Here is a 19,750-nt window from a genome sequence, read left to right on the forward strand (position 1 = left end):
GATCCTACTAAAAACATACTAAAAACAATGTCAAAAAGCGTATAAATTATCCGCTCATCACGCGCCCATGCTGGAATTCCCAAAATCCAAATCTTCATGTTCCTTCCTCTTGTGCATGCTTTCTTTCTCTCTTCTAGGCCATTCTTGCCCTATTAATTCTGAAATCACTCAACAAACACGTCACAGCATAGAATGGTAATAGAAGAGGATCAAAATATACCAATTTTAAGGCAAAAGAAGCATGTTTTTTATCATGAAGCAATATTAGGAAGAGAACACAAAACCATGCAATTCTTGTGAATAATTGTGAGAAATATTGACAAAACCCTCCAAATTCTACACAATATAAACCACAAAATTGGGGTTTATCAAATCTCCCCACACTTAAATCAAGCATGTCCTCATGCTTAAAATAAAAAGACCAAAGATCATGGTAAGAAAGGGTTTATGAAATGCAAATTTTCTAAGTGAGTGTATGCAACTAATGTAAAATCATCTATCTATTTGGTCAAGGGTAAAACCATCCTCCAAGAACACATATGAGCATACAGGGTGAAAATGATATGTAGTTCATAAATCCTACTGGTGCACAAAATTGTGATCCCCGGCAACGGTGCCAAAAACTTGGTGCACGAAATTGTGATCTCATGGTAACGATGCCAAAAACTCTGTACGCACGTCTTAATAAATTGTTTTTCATTCACAACTTCGATACAACTAACCAGCAAGTGCACTGGGTCGTCCAAGTAATAAACCTTACGAGAGTAAGGGTCGATCCCACGGAGATTGTTGGTATGAAGCAAGCTATGGTCACCTTATAAATCTCAGTCAGGCAGATATAATAGTTATGGAGTTTTCGAACATATATAGTAAATTAAGGATAGAAATACTTATGTAAATCATTGGTGAGAATTTCAGATAAGCGCATAGAGATGCTTTCGTTCCTCTGAACCTCTGCTTTCCTGCTGTCTTCATCCAATCAATCCTACTCCTTTCCATGGCTGGCTTTATGTAAGGACATCACCGTTGTCAATGGCCACTTTTTATCCTCTCTGGAAAATGGTCCGATGCGCTGTCACTGCATGGCTAATCGTCTGGAGGCATCACCCTTGTCAATGGCTGCATCCCATCCTCCTGTGAAAATGGTCCAAATGCTCTGTCACAGCATGGCTAATCATCTGAGGTTCTCGATCATATTGGAATAGGATTCACCCTCCTTTTGCATCTGTCACTACGCCCAGTACTCACGAGTTTGATGTTCGTCACAGTCATTCAATCCCAGAGTCCTACTCGAAATACCACAGACAAGGTTTAGACTTTCCGGACTCTCATGAATGCCACCATCAATCTAGCTTATACCACGAAGATTCTGATTAAGAGATCCAAGAGATACTCATTCAATCTAAGGTGGAACGGAAGTGGTTGTCAGGCACGCGTTCGTGGGGGAATGATGATGATTGTCACATTCATCACATTCAGGTTGAAGTGCGAATGAATATCTTAGAAGTGGAATAAGTTGAATTGAATAGAAAAACAGTAGTACCTTGCATTAATCTTTGAGGAACAGCAGAGCTCCACACCTTAATCTATGGAGTGCAAAAACTTTACTGTTGAAAATACATAAGTGATGAAGGTCCAGGCATGGCCGAGAGGCCAGCCCCCATGATCTAAGAACTAGGCGTCCAAAGATGATCCAAAGATGTCAAATACAATAGTAAAAAGTCCTATTTATACTATACTAGTTACTAGGGTTTACAAAAGTAAGTAATTGATGCATAAATCCACTTCCGGGGCCCACTTGGTATGTGCTTGGGCTGAGCTTGAATGTTACACGTGTAGAGGTCAATCTTGAAGTTGAACGCCAGTTTGTAACGTATTTCTGGCGTTCAACTCTGGCTTGTGACGTGTTTCTGGCGTTTAACTCCAGACAGCAGCGTAGAACTGGAGTTCAATGCCCTTTTACGTCATATAAACTCGACCAAAGTATGGATAATTATATATTTCTGGAAAGCCCTGGATGTCTACTTTCCAACGCATTTAGAAGCGCGCCATTTTGAGTTCTGTAGCTCCAGAAAATCCACTTTGAGTGCAGGGAGGTCAGAATCCAACAGCATCAGCAGTCCTTCTTCAACCTCTGAATCTGATTTTTGCTCAATTCCCTCAATTTCAGCCAGAAAATACCTGAAATCACAGAAAAACACACAAACTCATAGTAAAGTACAGAAATGTGAATTTAACGTAAAAACTAATGAAAACATCCCTAAAAGTAACTAGATTCTACTTAAAACATACTAAAAACAATGCCAAAAAGCGTATAAATTATCCGCTCATCACAACACCAAACTTAAATTGTTGCTTGTCCCCAAGCAACCAAAAATCAAATAGGATAAAAAGAAGAGAATATACTATAAATTCCAAACTATCAATGAAACATAGCTCCAATCAGATGAGCGGGACTTGTAGCTTTTTGCCTCTTGAATAGTTTTGGCATCTCACTTTATCCATTGAGGTTCAGAATGATTGGCATCTATAGGAAGTCAGAGTTCAGATAGTGTTATTGATTCTCCTAGTTCAGTATGATGATTCTTGAACACAGCTATTTTATGAGTCTTGGTCGTGGCCCTAAGCACTTTGTTTTTCAGTATTACCACCAGATACATAAATGCCACAGACACATATTTGGGTGAACCTTTTCAGATTATGACTCAGCTTTGCTAAAGTCACCAATTAGAGGTGTCCAGGGTTCTTAAGCACACTCTTCTTTTGCTTTGGACCTTTACTTTAACCGCTCAGTCTCAAGTTTTCACTTGACACCTTCACGCCACAAGCACATGGTTAGGGACAACTTGGTTTAGCCGCTTAAGCCAGGATTTTATTCCTTTAGGCCCTCCTATCCACTGATGCTCAAAGCCTTGGGATCCTTTTTATTTGCCCTTGCCTTTTGGTTTTAAGGGTTATTGGCTTTTTGCTCTTGCCTTTTGGTTTTAAGTGCTTTTGGCTTTTTCTGCTTGCTTTTGCTCTCTTTTTTTTTTCGCTATTTTTTTTCTGCAAGCTTTGTTCTTTGCTGCTTTTTCTTGCTTCAAGAATCATTTTTATGATTTTTCAGATTATCAAATAACATGTCTCCTTGTCATCATTCTTTCAAGAGCCAACATATTTAACATTCTTAAACAACAACTTCAAAATACATATGCACTATTCAAGCATTCATTTAGAAAACAAGAAGCATTGTCACCGCATCAATATAATTAAACTAAGTTCAAGGATAAATTCAAAACTCATGTACTTCTTGTTCTTTTGAATTAAAACATTTTTCATTTAAGAGAGGTGATAGATTCATAGGACATTCATAACTTTAAGACATAGTTACTAACTACTAGTGATCATGTAATAAGACACAAACATGGATAAGCACTTAACATTAAGAAAACGAAAAACAGAAAATAAGAACAAGGAATGAGTCCACCTTAGTGATGGTGGCGTTTCCTTCTTGAGGAACCAATGATGTCCTTGAGCTCTTCTATGTCTCTTCCTTGTCTTTGTTGCTCCTCCCTCATTGCTTTTTGATCTTCTCTTATTTCATGAAGGATGATGGAGTGCTCTTGATGTTCCACCCTTAATTGTCCCATGTTGGAACTTAATTCTCCTAGGGAGGTGTTGATTTGCTCCCAATAGTTTTGTGGAGGAAAATGCATTTGAGGCATCTCCGGGATCTCATGGTGATGAGCTTGAAAGGGACCTCGGTGATCACCTTCTTCTTGGCCACAACATCATAGAAGTGGTCTTGATGAGCTTTGGAGATGAATCTTTCCATCTCCAATGACTCGGAGGTGGAAGCTTTTGTCTTCCCTTTCCCTTTTCTAGAGGATTCTCCAGTCTTGGGTGCCATCAATGGTAATGGAAAAACAAAAATCTTATGCTTTTACCACACCAAACTTAGAATATTGCTCGCCCTCGAGCAAGAGAAGAAATAATAAATGAAGAAGAAGAAGAAAATATGGAGGAGAGGGGGAAGGGGTGTATTCGGCCAAGAAGAGAAGAGAGGGTTGTGTTGTGTGAAAATGAGGAAGAATGGAGGGTTATATATAGGGAAGGGAGGGGGGTAAGGTTGGGTGGGAAATTGATTTTGAATTTTGAAGGTAGGTGGAGTTTATGAGGTAGGTTTATGGGGAAGAGTGGATGGATGTGAGTGGTGAAGTGGTGATAGGGAAGAGAGGTTGAGGTGATTGGTAAAGAGTTTTGGGGAAGAGTGTTTATGGGATTGTGTGAAAGAGGGGTGAGAATAAGTGAGTGGAGGTATGTGGGAATCCTGTGGGGTCCACAGATCCTGAGGTGATCCTGTGGGGTCCACAGATCCTGAGGTGTTCAAGGATTTACAACCTTGCACCAAATTAGGCATGTAAAATGCCCTTGCACACAACTCTGGGCGTTCAGCGCCAGATTGGTGCTTGTTCTGGGCGTTGAACGCCCATTTGTTGCCCATTTCTGGCGTTGAATGCCAGAACCATGCTTGTTCTGGGTGTTCAGCGCCAGCTCTTCTCCAGGGTACAATTCTGGCGTTCAAACGCCCAGATGCTGCCCATTTTGGGCGTTCAGCGCCAGAACCATGCTCTATTCTGGTGTTGAACGCCAGCCAGATGTTTCTTACTAGCGTTTAAACGCCAGTGAGATCCTCCTCCAGGGTGTGATTTTTCTTCTGCTGTTTTTGATTCCATTTTCAATTTTTATATTTATTTTGTTACTCCACATGATCATGAACCTAATAAAACATGAAAGAACAATAAAATTAGATAAATAAAAATTAGGTTGCCTCCCAACAAGCACTTCTTTAATGTCAATAGCTTGACAGTGGGCTCTCATGGAGCTTCACAGATGTTCAGAGCATTGTTGAGACTTCCCAACACCGAACTTAAAGTTTGATTGTGGGGGCTCTGGTTGACTCTGTTTTGAGAGAAGCTTTTTATGCTTTCTCTCCATGTTTACAGAAGGATGACCTCGAGTTTTAAACACAAGGGAGTCCTCATTCAATTGAAGGACTAGTTCACCTCTGTCAACATCAATCACAGCTCTTGTTGTGGCTAGGAAGGGTCTTCCAAGGATGATGGATTCATCCTCATCCTTCCTAGTATCTAGGACTATGAAGTCAGCAGGGATGTAAAGGCCTTCAACCTTTACTAACACGTCCTCTACTTGTCCATAAGCCTATTTTCTTGAATTGTCTGCCATCTCTAATGAGATTTTAGTAGCTTGCACCCCATAGATTCCCAGTTTCTCCATTACAGAGAGGCGCATGAGGTTTATCCCTGAATCAAGGTCACACAGAGCCTTTTCAAAGATCATGTTGCCTATGGTACAAGGTATTACGAACTTTCGAGGATCCTGTTTCTTCTGAGGCAATGCCAGTTGATCCAGATCACTTAGTTCATTGGTGAACAAGGGAGGTTCATCTTCCCAAGTCTCAATACCAAATAATTTGGCATTCAACTTCATGATTGCACCAAGGTACTTGGTAACTTGCTCTTCAGTAACATCCTCATTTTCTTTAGAAGATGAATACTCGTCAGAGCTCATGAAGGGCATAAGGAGGTTCAATGGAATCTCTATGGTCTCTAGATGAGTCTCAGATTCCTTTGGTTCCTCAAAGGGAAACTCCTTATTGATCACCGGACGTCCCAGGAGGTCTTCCTCACTGGGATTTACGTCCTCCCCTTCCTCTCCAGGTTCGGCCGTGTTGACTATGTCAATGGCCTTGCACTCTCCTTTTGGATTTTTTTCTGTATTGCTTGGGAGAGTACTAGGAGGGATTTCAGTGATCCTTTTACTCAGCTGGCCCACTTATGCCTCCAAATTTCTAATGGAGGACCTTGTTTCATTCATGAAACTTACAGTGGCCTTAGATAGATCAGAGACTAAGTTTGCTAATTAGAGGTATTTTGTTCAGAGTTCTCTGTCTGTTGCTGAGTGGATGATGGAAAAGGTTTACTATTGTTAAACCTATTTCTTCCACCATTATTAAAGCCTTGTTGAGGCTTTTGTTGATCCTTCCATGAGAGATTTGGGTGATTTCTCCATGAGGAGTTATAGGTGTTTCCATAAGGTTCACCCATGTAATTCACCTCTGCTATTACAGGGTTTTCAGGATCATAAGCTTCTTCTTCAGAAGATGCCTCTTGAGTACTGTTGGATGCAGCTTGTATTCCATTCAGACTCTGAGAAATCATATTGACTTGCTGAGTCAATATTTTATTCTGAGCCAATATGGCATTCAGAGTATCAATTTCAAGAACTCCCTTCTTCATAGGCGTCCCATTACTCACAGGATTCCTCTCAGAAGTGTACATGAACTGGTTATTAGCAACCATGTCAGTGAGTTCTTGAGCTTCTGCAGGTGTTTTCTTTAAGTGAATGGATCCACCTGCAGAGGTATCCAATGACATTTTAGCTAATTCAGACAGACCATCATAGAATATGTCCAGGATGGTCCATTCTGAAAGCATGTCAGAAGGACACTTTTTGGTCAGTTCTTTGTATCTCTCCCAAGCTTCATAGAAGGATTCACCTTCTTTCTATCTGAAGGTCTGAACATCCACTCTAAGCTTACTCAGCTTTTGAGGAGGAAAGAACTTGGCTAAGAAAGCCTTGACCAGCTTATCCCAAGAGTTCAGGCTATCCTTAGGTTGAGAGTCCAACCATATTCTAGCTCTGTCTCTCACAGCAAAAGGGAAAAGCATGAGCCTGTAGACTTTAGGATCTACTCCATTAGTCTTAACAGTATCTACAAGAATTCAGTTAAGAACTGAAAAGGATCTTCAGATGGAAGTCCATGAAACTTGCAGTTCTGCTGCATCAGAGAAACTAATTGAGGTTTCAGCTCAAAATTGTTTGCTCCAATGGCAGGAATGGAGATGCTTCTTCCATGTAAATTGGAATTAGGTGCAGTAAAGTCACCAAGCATCCTCCTTGAATTATTATTATTTTCGGTTGCCATCTCCTCTTCTTGTTCGAAAATTTCTGAAAGGTGCTTGCTGGATTGTTGTAATTTAGCTTCTCTTAGTTTCCTCTTTAGAGTCCTTTCAGGTTCTAGATCTGCTTCAACAAGAATGTTCTTGTCCTTGCTCCTGCTCATATGAAAAAGAGGGACAGAAAAATAATAATAGGGATCCTTTTTACCACAGGTATAGAGGTTCCCCTGTGTGAGTAGAAGAAGAAAAGAATGTAATGTAAAGAAAGAAACACAAGAGTAAGGAGAGCAGAGATGTGGGATGAAGAGAGGTGTTAGTAGATGAATAAATAAATAGAAGGAGATGAGAGAGAAGGAAAATTTTCGAAAATTATTTTTGAAAAAGAGTTAGTGATTTTCGAAAATAGTTTTTGAAAAAGGTTAGTAATTTTTCGAAAATTAAAATCAAAAATTAAAATAATTAGTTAATTAAAAAGAAATTTTGAAAAAGAGGGAAGATATTTTCGAAAATTAGAGAGAGAGAGTTAGTTAGGTAGTTTTGAAAAAGATAAGAATCAAACAAAAAGTTAGTTAGTTAGTTGAAACAAATTTGAAAATCAATTTTGAAAAGATAAGAAGATAAGAAGTTAGAAAGGATATTTTAAAATCAAATTTTGAAAAAGATAAGAAAAAGAGATATTTTTGAAAAGATATGATTGAAATTAGTTTTGAAAAAGATTTGATTTTTAAAATCACAATTAATGACTTGATTCACAAGAAATCACAAGATATGATTCTAGAACTCAAAGTTTGAATCTTTCTTAACAAGCAAGTAACAAACTTGAAATTTTTGAATCAAAACATTAATTGATGATGTTATTTTCAAAAATTAGGAGATAAAGATAAGAAAAAGATTTTTGAAAAATATTTTTAAAATTTTCAAAAATAGATAAGAAAAATGAAAAAGATTTGATTTTTGAAAAAGATTTTTAAATTGAAAATTTGATTTGACTCATAAAAACAACTAGATTTTAAAAAGTTTTGAAAAAGTCAACTCAAATTTTCGAAATTTATGAGTAAAAAAGGGAAAGATATTTTTTTTATTTTTGAATTTTTTATGATGAGAGAGAAAAACATGAAAAATACTCAATGCATGAAAATTTTGGATCAAAACAATGAATGCATGCAAGAATGCTATGAATGTCAAGATGAACACCAAGAACACTTTGAATGTCAAGATGAACATCAAGAACTTATTTTTGAAAAGTTTTTAATGCAAAGAAAACATGCAAGACACCAAACTTAAAAATTTTTCATGTATAGACACTATGAATGCAATAATGCATATGAAAAACAAGAAAAGACACAAAACATGAAAACATCAAGATCAAACAAGAAGACTTACCAAGAACAACTTGAAGATCATGAAGAACACTATGAATGCATGAATTTTTTCGAAAAATGCAAGATGAATATGCAATTGACACCAAACTTTCAACTTGACTCAAGACTCAAACGAGAAACATGAAATATTTTCTATTTTTATGATTTTATTAAATTTTTTTGGATTTTTCGAAAATTAATGTGAAAAAGAAAAATAAGGATTCCAAAATTTTTAATATGAATTCCAGGAATCTTGTGCTCTTTAGTCTAAAGCTCCAATCTGAGGGTTAGGCATGGCTTAATAGCCAGCCAAGCTTTAGTATGCTATTACATGCATTAAAGTGATTAGTTGAATCCTCAGTCCAAAGGAATTTGGACATGGCTTCACAGCCAGCCAGGATTCAACAAATCATCATGAAATACTAGAATTCATTCTTAAAAATTCTGAAGAAAAATATATTTTTTCTGAAAATATTTTTTTTTGAAAACCGATGAGAAATTTTTGAAAGGTTTTTGAAAAATTTTTGAAAATAAAACAAAAAGAAAATTACCTAATCTAAGCAACAGGATGAACCGTCAGTTGTCCAAACTCGAACAACCCCCGGCAACGGCGCCAAAAACTTGGTGCACGAAATTGTGATCTCATGGTAACGGCGCCAAAAACTCTGTACGCACGTCTTAATAAATTGTTTTTCATTCACAACTTCGATACAACTAACCAGCAAGTGCACTGGGTCGTCCAAGTAATAAACCTTACGTGAGTAAGGGTCGATCCCACGGAGATTGTTGGTATGAAGCAAGCTATGGTCACCTTATAAATCTCAGTCAAGCAGATATAATAGTTATGGAGTTTTCGAACATATATAATAAAATAAGGATAGAAATACTTATGAAAATCATTGGTGAGAATTTCAGCTAAGCGCATAGAGATGCTTTCGTTCCTCTGAACCTCTGCTTTCCTACTGTCTTCATCCAATCAATCCTACTCCTTTCCATGGCTGGCTTTATGTAAGGACATCACCGTTGTCAATGGCTAATTTTTATCCTCTCTGGAAAATGGTCCGATGCGCTGTCACTGCATGGCTAATCGTCTGGAGGCATCACCCTTGTCAATGGCTGCATCCCATCCTCTTGTGAAAATGGTCCAAATGCTCTGTCACAGCACGGCTAATCATCTGAGGTTCTCGATCATACTGGAATAGGATTCACCCTCCTTTTGCGTCAGTCACTACGCCCAGTACTCGCGAGTTTGAAGTTCGTCACAGTCATTCAATCCCAGAGTCCTACTCGGAATACCACAGATAAGGTTTAGACTTTCCGGAATCTAATGAATGCCACCATCAATCTAGCTTATACCACGAAGATTCTGATTAAGAGATCCAAGAGATACTCATTCAATCTAAGGTGGAACGGAAGTCGTTGTCAGGCACGCGTTCGTGGGGGAATGATGATGATTGTCACGTTCATCACATTCAGGTTGAAGTGCAAATGAATATCTTAGAAGCGGAATAAGTTGAATTGAATAGAAAAACAATAGTACTTTGCATTAATCTTTGAGGAACAGCAGAGCTCCACACCTTAATCTATGGAGTGCAGAAACTCTACCGTTGAAAATACATAAGTGATGAAGGTCCAGGCATGGCCGAGAGGCCAGCTCCCATGATCTAAGAACTAAGCATCCAAAGATGATCCAAAGATGTCAAATACAATAGTAAAAAGTCCTATTTATACTAAACTAGTTACTAGGGTTTACAAAAGTAAGTAATTGAAGCATAAATCCACTTCCGGGGCCCACTTGGTGTGTGCTTCGGCTGAGCTTGAATGTTACACGTGTAGAGGTCAATCTTGGAGTTGGACGCCAGTTTGTAACGTATTTCTGGCGTTCAACTCTGGCTTGTGACGTGTTTCTGGCGTTTAACTCCAGACAGCAGCGTAGAACTGGCGTTCAACGCCCTTTTACGTCCTCTAAACTCGACCAAAGTATGGATAATTATATATTGCTGGAAAGCCCTGGATGTCTACTTTCCAACGCAATTAGAAGCGTGCCATTTTGAGTTCTGTAGCTCCAGAAAATCTACTTTGAGTGCAGGGAGGTCAGAATCCAACAGCATCAGCAGTCCTTCTTCAACCTCTGAATCTGATTTTTGCTCAAGTCCCTCAATTTCAGCCAGAAAATACCTGAAATCACAGAAAAATACACAAACTCATAGTAAAGTCCAGAAATGTGAATTTAACATAAAAACTAATGAAAACATCCCTAAAAGTAACTAGATTCTACTAAAAACATACTAAAAACAATGCCAAAAAGCGTATAAATTATCCGCTCATCACCTACCAAATTGAATATTACTATGAAGTGCATATAACTTGCTAGATGAGCGCTTGTGAAAGCCGGGAACAAGGAGTTGAGCATCAAACCCTCACCGGAAGTGTATCCGCTCTATTCGCTCGAGTGTATAGGGTTCGTCACTTAATCCTCTCCTAATCATGCTTTCCAAGATTTGTCTTTCATCTAACAATCAACAATTACTTAATGCATGCTTACAAGTATCATGAGGTCTTATTCATGGGTAGTTGTAATGGGGCTAGGGTGAAGGTAAGGATGTATATGGTCAAGTGAGCTTAAAATTTGAATCCTTGATTAACCTAAGATCCCACTAGACATATAGAACAACCTATACAACTATAATATAATACCTAGCTACCCATGGGTTTCACTTTTTGCATACTCATGCATTCTTTTCAATTCACATCCTATATGCATTGTTATTTTACTTTGTCTTGGAGAATTTTTGTCCTCTTTCATATTTTTGTTTCTTTTATACCTTTTTTTTATTTTTTATTTATTTTTTATTTTTTATTTTTTTTTGTTTTTTTTGTCCCCTTTTTTTTCTTGGGATTTTATGTATAAAAGTTTCAATGCATATGGCTCAATTATTCAATACATGAGTATGTTCTCACTTCCCAAAATTTCCAATTACAATTACAATACACCTCTTTACATCTACCCAAGTTCCCAAATACACTCTCCCTTTTGAATGATACACACCTCCACTTACCTAAGCTAATCAAGGATCCAAATCTAGGGACATTCATTATTTTTCTCTTAGGGTTGTTGATGTGCTCTATTTAGAACAAAAAGGGTTTATCATGGGCTCAAAATTGGTTAGCAAGGGTAAATAAAAGGGTTAAGGCCATTTGGGAAAAGTGACTATCGAAATGATGGCCTCAATCACGTAAATGCATTCATACATAAAGTAATGGACATATAGAATCAGACAAAGCAAGGATTACAATCATAGAGAGAGAGTAATGCACGCAAGAATGGGGAATAGTGGTTAGAAGATATAACCAAACAATAGGCTCAAAGCTTACATGCTTGTGTTCTTAGCTCAATCACTATGTTCCAAAATACATTCTTGAAGCAAGTTTACCGCAAAATTTTTTTTTCAAAATTGGTAGGGTACCCCAAAACACAGTTTCTTGGGGAAGAAGTCATTATTTTGACCAAGCAACTCTATAGAGAATAACTATCATGCAAGGATTATTTACAAGCAAGACTAACTACACATGCAATGTACTAACTATTAAGCAAAAGATAAATCCATGGGTGTTGAAAGGAAGAGATTGTTACCCATGGAGATTGGTCGAACGACCTCCCCACACTTAGAATTTAGTATGGTCCTCCGTGCTACCAAAAATGCGCAAAGGACGGTCGGGACCGGAACCTTCACTATCCCCTTCATCAAAGCTCCCATCACTTGGGTTTGAGGTGGATGTGAATATTTCGGGTTCCTCCATGCTAGGGGTAACATAACGCAGAAGCTTCCTGATGTAAGTGTATCGGCGTTGGTTGTGCCGCTCATATCTATCAATCTTCTGGTGTAGATCTTCTATCCTTTGATGGGTGGATCTTTGCCGTGGTGGTGACGATGAGGTGGAAGAAATAGTAGATGGAAGGGCTATGTCAAGGCTTGGGTTGTTCATAGGAAGATGTGAGTATTTTCCACTTGGGACCACATCGCCCTTAGCTGGAATTATAGCCTTCGTGTCCATGGCTTCCCAAGGAACACCCGCAGCAGCAACTAAATCGGATACCAATGCTCGAAATGGCAAATTGCCCCGGGCGTAGACTTGACGCATCGCTTGCTTGACAAGAAGTGGAATGTTTACCGGTCTCTTCGTGAGAACACACCAAACAAGCAAGGCGAGATCCGCCGTGAAGAACAACTTATGAGTGCTAGGTAGCACATAGTGGGATAGGATCTGGGCCCAAGCTCTAGCTTCTACAGTGAGGAAACGTGCATCAATGCACTTAGGCCTCATCTGGAGTCGACCATGGGTCCAAAATGTCTCTGGTTCAACAATGACTCAGAGGATCGAGTCCCAATCAAACCCAAACGCTTCTTGCTGACGTAAGATATGAGTAGACTTTTGTGTGGTTTAGAATTCACAAATGAAACCTCGTTGCAATATAGTTCTTAAACCAACAATAGTCCTTTCATGCAAAAATTTGTTTGTCACTAAAACAAACCCCTAAAATCTATAAACCGAAGTATTGAACCTCGGGTCGTTCTCCCTATAAATTGCAACAAAGTGTTCTTGTAATTGGTTATGGAGTAAGATTTGGGGTTTTGAGATTTTAGACAAGAAATATAAATGGCAAAGAAAATAAACTAACAACTAACAAAGTTCTTGGCTAGATATGAGAACTAGAAGTCCCATCCTAGTTATCCTCCTCAATTGTAACCACAAATTGTCCATTGCTACCACTTAGTTAACCTGTAACCATGGAGGAAAGTCAAGTGGATGAATCAACTTGATTCCACAAGTCCTAGCCAACTCCCAAGGGAAAGACTAGCTTTAGTGATATCCAAATCGATTAGCAACTTCTAACTGTCAATCAACAAAGGAATTAGATAACTCAAGCGTCACTAATTACTCCACCTAGGCCAAGAGGAACAAAATCTACACTAAAATCCAACCAAGCATTTCATCAAACACTTGGAAGGCACTAAAGAAAAGCATAGTAAATGGATAACAACAATAAAATCTAACAACAATTATTGTAAGAAATCAATAACAACAATCAAAAGGAACACAATTATTATGAATTACCTCTAATTGAATTGAAAGAGAAGAGAAGGAACAAAAGTAGATCTACAATAAAGCATCGAAACAACATAAAGGAAATTACAACCAAAGAATAGAGGAATCATAAATGCAACAACAAAGAATTGAGAAGAAGAAGAAGTAGAGAGCATGAATCAAAACATAGATCTAAGAACTAAACCTAATCCTAATCCCAATCCTAGAGAAAAGTGAGAGCTTCTCTCTCTAAAACTAATTTTCCCTCCTAAAATTAAATTAAACTAAACTAATATTTGAAAGTATGTTAATTCCCTATCAATCCTTGGATTAAATAGCATCATAAATGAGTTGGGTTGGGCCCACAAGGCTTCTAAAATCGCTGGCCACGTGTTTGACTAAGTGAATTGTGTGCGCCCATGGACGCGTACACGTACCGTGCACGTGCGCATCCCTATTTGAAATGAAACCATGGCAAATCTTATATCATTTTGAAGCCCCGGATGTTAGCTTTTCAACGCAACTAGAACCGCATCATTTGGATCTTTGTAGCTCAAGTTATGGTCATTTAATTGCGAAGAGGTCGGCTTGATAACTTTTGCGATTCCTTCATTTCTTCATGAGTTCTCCATTTTTACATGCTTTTCCTTCATTCCCTTGATCCAATCTTTGCCTCCTAAATCTGAAATTACTTATCAAACATATCAAGGCATCTAATGGAATCAAGGTGAATTGAATTAAGCTATTTTAAGTCCTAAAAGCATGTTTTCACACTTAAGAACAATTAAGGGAGAAGTATAAAACCATGCTATTTCATTGGATAAATGGGAGAAAGGTTGACAAAACCCTCTAAATTCAACACAAGATAAACCCTAAATATGGGGTTTATCCACCTCCCCACACTTAAACCAAGCATGTCCTCATGCTTAAACCAAGAGAAAGCAAAGGATATCAACATTTATTCAATGAGAGCTATTCTAAATGCAACCTAAACTATATGCATCTATCTATATGAATACAACTAAATGCAAAATGATTCTACCTACTTGGTTAAAAATAATTCAATCTCCAAGACATACATGCACTAGTAGGGCTAAGGTCCTATGACGACTCATGAATCCTACCAATTTAAATATCAAAATGAAGTTCAAGTAGACTTGCAAGAAGAATGCTCATTAAAGCCGGGAATCAAGGAATTGAGTATCAAACCCTCACCGGAAGTGTTTGCACTCTAGTCGCTCAAGTGTGTAGGGTCGATTCTCTCAATTCTCCCCTAATCATGCTTTCTAAGATTTGTTCTTCTTCTAATAATCAACATTTATTCAATGCATGCATACAAGTATCATGAGGTCTTTTCATAGGTTGTAATGGGGCTAGGGTCAAGGTAGGATGCATATATGGTTAAGTGAGCTTGAAATTTGAATCTTTGATAAGCTTAAACTTCCCACCTAACCTATGACATCCTATACAATTTCAAAGCTAACCTAACTACCCATTTTTCTCACTTTTTTTTTCACATACTCATGCATTCCTTTTCATTTCACAACACTTATGCATTGACCCTTATTGAACTTTGCTTTGGGGCACTTTGTCCCCTTTTATTTCTTTCTTTTTCTTTGTTTCTTTCTTTTTCTATTTTTTTTCTTTTTTATATTGTTTTTTTTCCTTTTTCTCATTTTTTTTTATATACAAGATCATCAATGCATAAGGTTTTACATTCATTACACATGAGCATGTACCCAATTTCCAATCTTTACAACAAACACAAGATTACCCTTTTATTCTCCCAATGTCCCAAGATTCCCACACTTGAATGATACACATACGCTAGCCTAAGCTAATCAAAGATCCAAATAAAGGACATTTATTATTTTTCGCTTTAAGGCTTGTAATGTGCTAAAATTTTGAACAAAGTGGGTTAAGCATAGGCTCAAATTGGCTAACAATGGAAGTTAAAAGTTAAGGCCATTTAGGTAAGTGAGCTAAATGAAATGATGGCCTCAATCATATAAATGTATGAATACACAAAATAATGGACATAAAAAATCAAACAAGTCAAAGATCACAATCATAGAAAGAGAATAATGCACACAAGAAGGAAAAATAAGTGGTTATAAGATGTAACCACACCAATAGGCTCAAATCTCACAAGCTTGTGTTCTTAGCTCAAAATCATGTTCCAAAATAAATTCTTTCAAGCAAGTTCAACCAAAAATTTTTCAAATTGGTAGGGTGCCCTAAAAACAATTTCTTAGAAAAGAAATCATCACCCTAACCAAGTAGTCCTAATAGGAAAGAAGTAGTAAAAATATGTACAAATTCTAACTAACATGCAACCTAACATGCGATGCAACAACTATCTAACGAAGAAAATAATAAAAAAAAATTTGGTGTTAAAAAGGAAATTGTTACCCATGGAGATCGGTCGGACGACCTCCCCACACTTGAAGATTGCACCGTCCTCGGTGCATGCAAAGAAGAGCAAGGTGGATGGGTTGCTACAATTGATGAGCTTCTTCGAAGGGTTGTGCGGATGGCTTGTTCGTTGCCCCATTTCGAAGCTTATCCTTTTCCTCCTTTCTTGGTGGCCAACCTAAAAGGGGAGGAAAGAAGAACGACAATTAGGCCTTTAACAAAGATATCAAAATAAGAAGAACGTAGGCCGGGGCTAATGCCAAATAAGAGTAAGGTTCTCACTACATGTTAGCTACGCATGTAAGTGAGAAAGCAATATACGCTAATGGCATATTAACTAATACTTGATGCAAGAGTAAAGTCAAAGCATGAAGAGCATATTGAGCATCAAGAGCAAACAAGAAAGAGTGGGTCATGAAAAACAATATTAGGTCATATCAATGCATAAAGATACAAGAGTAATACAAGATTAAGCATTGATGTAAAAGTTTCATCACCCAACAATACCAAACAAGTCAAGAGGCACCAAAATAATGCAAGAAATTCTCAACGATTAAATAGGGAAATTCAACACCGTTATTAAAATAAGAAACTTAAAAAAAAAAAAGAAAATTGCAACAAGCTATAAAATCCAAATTAAAATGCAATGAATGAAAGAAAGCAAATGCAATAAAAGAAAATGGAAGAAAAGAGAAAAAAAAATTTTTAGTATTTTATTTATTTATTTATTTATTAAATTTTTTTTTTCAAGAGAGGAAGAAGAAAGGTAGAAAGAAAAAAGAAGAAAAGAAGAAAGAAGAAGAAAGGAGAAAGTTGAAAGGAGAAAGAAAAAAAACAAGGTGCAAATCGATGCGTACGCGCGCACGGTGCGCGCGCGTCAATTGCTTTTTTTTTTTCGAGAGTGACGCGTATGCGACATGTATGCATACGCGTCAGTGGTTTTGTGCCAAAGGCACAATGCGCGCGCAGCGTTCACACAACTCTCGGGTTTTTGGCTTGGGGGTGGAATTTCTCAATCCACGCGTACGCGTACATGACGCGTGCGCACGGATTGGCGAAAATGCTTAATGCACGCGTATGCGCGCAGTGCACGTACGCGCACATGGCGCTCTCTTTTTTTTTATAGAAAATTTTCTATGTTTTTGCATCAATCCAAGTATTCCAAACCTCCAACCAACTACCAAAACACGATAAAGCCTTATTTAACATACTAAACTACCAAACAAACAAAACTAACTAAACAAAACATGGAATTAAGCTAATTCTATTAGTATGTACAAAAGGGAAAATTGAAAAGAATTTTATTGTCCTTAAGTTGGACTTATGGGGAGCTTCTTATCAAGGAGGCTTGTGCTTGAAGCTATCTTTGAACATCCACCAATGCTTGAATCTCCAGTAAGCTCCATTCTTCAATTTTAATATCCTCAAGCCTTGGTAGAGTTCTTCACAAACCATGAGCTCCCAAATTTGATTTTCCTTGTGAGATCCGGGGTCCCACACTTTGTTTTGACACCCGTCCTTGAGTTGGTCATCATTATTTCATCCAGGTGGCATGGTCTTGGAATTCTCAAAGAAGCTTCCAAATAACTTCCTAGACCCATGCAATTTGGTTCTCCACCAACCATTGCTCTTGAATTTTGAGCATGCAACCATCATGAACTTAGAGTGATGTTTCCAACCACTACACAACTCTTTCCTACTCTTAACTCCACAAAGAGCTCTAAGTTGAAAATCATTTTCAATCAAACCATATTCAAGTGAGAAAGTAAAGCTTAGGGATAAGAATTTTACCCACTTGAATGTTGTGTTGGATGGTGACTTGGGGAGGGAGACCTCCCCACACTTAGACAATGCGAGGTCTACTTCTTTAGGCTCTTCTTTAGTTGTTTCCACCTCTTCGCAAGCTTCTCTAATTTCAACCTTTTCCCTTTTATCACTTGGCTTGGTGTTGTCTTCAAGAACTCCATCTTGCCCAATGGGAGGTGATTCAATTTTGGATAGGAATTCATTGATGAATGAATCCACCTCTTGATCAACCTCTTCATATTCTTCAATTTTGATATACACCAATTCAACTTTTTCCCCTTGGTAGCTTTCTTCCGATTCACTCTCTTTCCCATTGCTCACCAAGGGTATGGGAGGTTATGCACATTCTTCTACAATTTCAACTTCCTGTCCTATGGGAAAGGATTCCATTGTAGATAGGAATTCATCCATGATTGAATCCATCTCTTGATAAACCTCTTTCAAGTCTCAATCTATGATATGCTTTAGAGGTTGCGCACCCTCCTCAACATCAATATCAAGCTTCTTGGAAGAATGCTCCATGATGCTACATTCCCATGGACTTTCAACATCTCCTAAATCTTCAACCACTTCTTCCTTTTCTTCGATGATCATAGGCTCCTCCAATTGTTCTAACACAAAGTGGCATCCTTCATTACCCACCGGGGTTTCCAATCTCTCTTTCATGCTATGCTCTTCAATTGATTCTTCACATGTGGCCATGGAAGCACCTTGAGTGTTCAAGCATTGGTATGCTAAGGTATGCACTACCTTGGTCAAGTTAGTCACAAACTCTAGGGTGTTCCTTTGCATGTCCGCTTGTCCTTGAAGTAGCAAGGTGAGAGAGTCATCTATTGGGGCTTGGGATGGATAAGAGGGTTCATCATTTTGGAGAGAGGGTTCATAGTAGGAAGGTGGTTCTTCTTGGTAAGGGTATGGAGATGGTGTGCATTAAGGTGGTTCTTGGTAGTAGTCATGATATGATTGTGGTGGTTCTAAAGGTTCTTGCTCATAATGGTTATGGGAATATCGTATGGGTGATTGGTTATATGATGGATATGGGTCATAAGAAGGTGTTTGGTAATGAGAGGCTTGTGAGAATGGTTGAGGTTCATGTTGAGGGTAAGAATCATAGGCATATGATGGTGGTAATTGATTGTCATTAAAAGATTCACCATAGCCATTGAGTTGACATGCATTAGGATGGTGATTATACCTATACATATCCGGAGGTTGTTGCCAATAGGAGTGATCAATTCCTTGAGGCTCCTCCCATCTTTGTTGGTTCCATCCTTGATGCATGTGGTCATTGAAGTTCACATTTCCTACAACACAATTAGAACCAAACTCATAGCCAAAGTGAGAATTCATAGGGGAAAAGCAAAATAAAACTAACAAAATCTAGTAAACAAGCAAAAGACAAGCTATTCACACTATTCACATATATACAATAACCAATAGCATAACACCATTGCAATTTCCCGGCAACGGCGCCATTTTGATGAGTAGACTTTTGTGTGGTTTAGAATTCACAAATGAAAGCTCGTTGCAATGTAGTTCCTAAACTAACAATAGTCCTTTCATGCAAAAATTTGTTTGTCACTAAAACAAACCCCTAAAATCTATAAACCGAAGTATTGAACCTCGGGTCGTTCTCCCTAGGAATTGCAACAAAGTGTTCTTGTTATTGGTTATCGAGTATGTTTGGGGTTTTGAGATTTTAGACAAGAAATATAAATGGCAAAGAAAATAAACTAACAACTAACAAAGCTCTTGGCTAGATATGAGAACTAGAAGTCCCATTCTAGTTATCCTCCTCAATTGTGACCACAAATTGTCCATTGCTACCACTTAGTTAACCTCTAACCATGGAGGAAAGTCAAGTGGATGAATCAACTTGATTTCACAAGTCATAGCCAACTCCCAAGGGAAAGACTAGCCTTAGTGATATCCAAATCAATTAGCAACTTCTAATTATCAATCAACAAAGGAATTAGATAACTCAAGCGTCACTAATTACTCCACCTAGGCCAAGAGGAACAAAATCTACACTAAAATCCAACCAAGCATTCCATCAAACACTTGGAAGGCACTAAAGAAAAGCATAGTAAATGGATAACAACAATAAAATCTAACAAC

At 37.9% G+C, this 19,750-nt stretch overlaps 1 non-coding gene across 1 annotated transcript; it reads left to right on the top strand.

Moving 5' to 3' along the window:
• Positions 1-6,491: 6,491 nt before the first annotated feature.
• LOC148565104 (small nucleolar RNA R71) lies at positions 6,492-6,599 on the top strand. The gene has a single exon (XR_015883842.1). It is a non-coding gene; the product is annotated as a small nucleolar RNA R71 (small nucleolar RNA).
• Positions 6,600-19,750: the final 13,151 nt, after the last annotated feature.

This window comes from Arachis ipaensis, chromosome B5, assembly GCF_059453495.1.
Source record: "Arachis ipaensis isolate K30076 ecotype BB chromosome B5, ASM5945349v1, whole genome shotgun sequence".
In the NCBI taxonomy this organism is placed as follows: domain Eukaryota; kingdom Viridiplantae; phylum Streptophyta; class Magnoliopsida; order Fabales; family Fabaceae; genus Arachis; species Arachis ipaensis.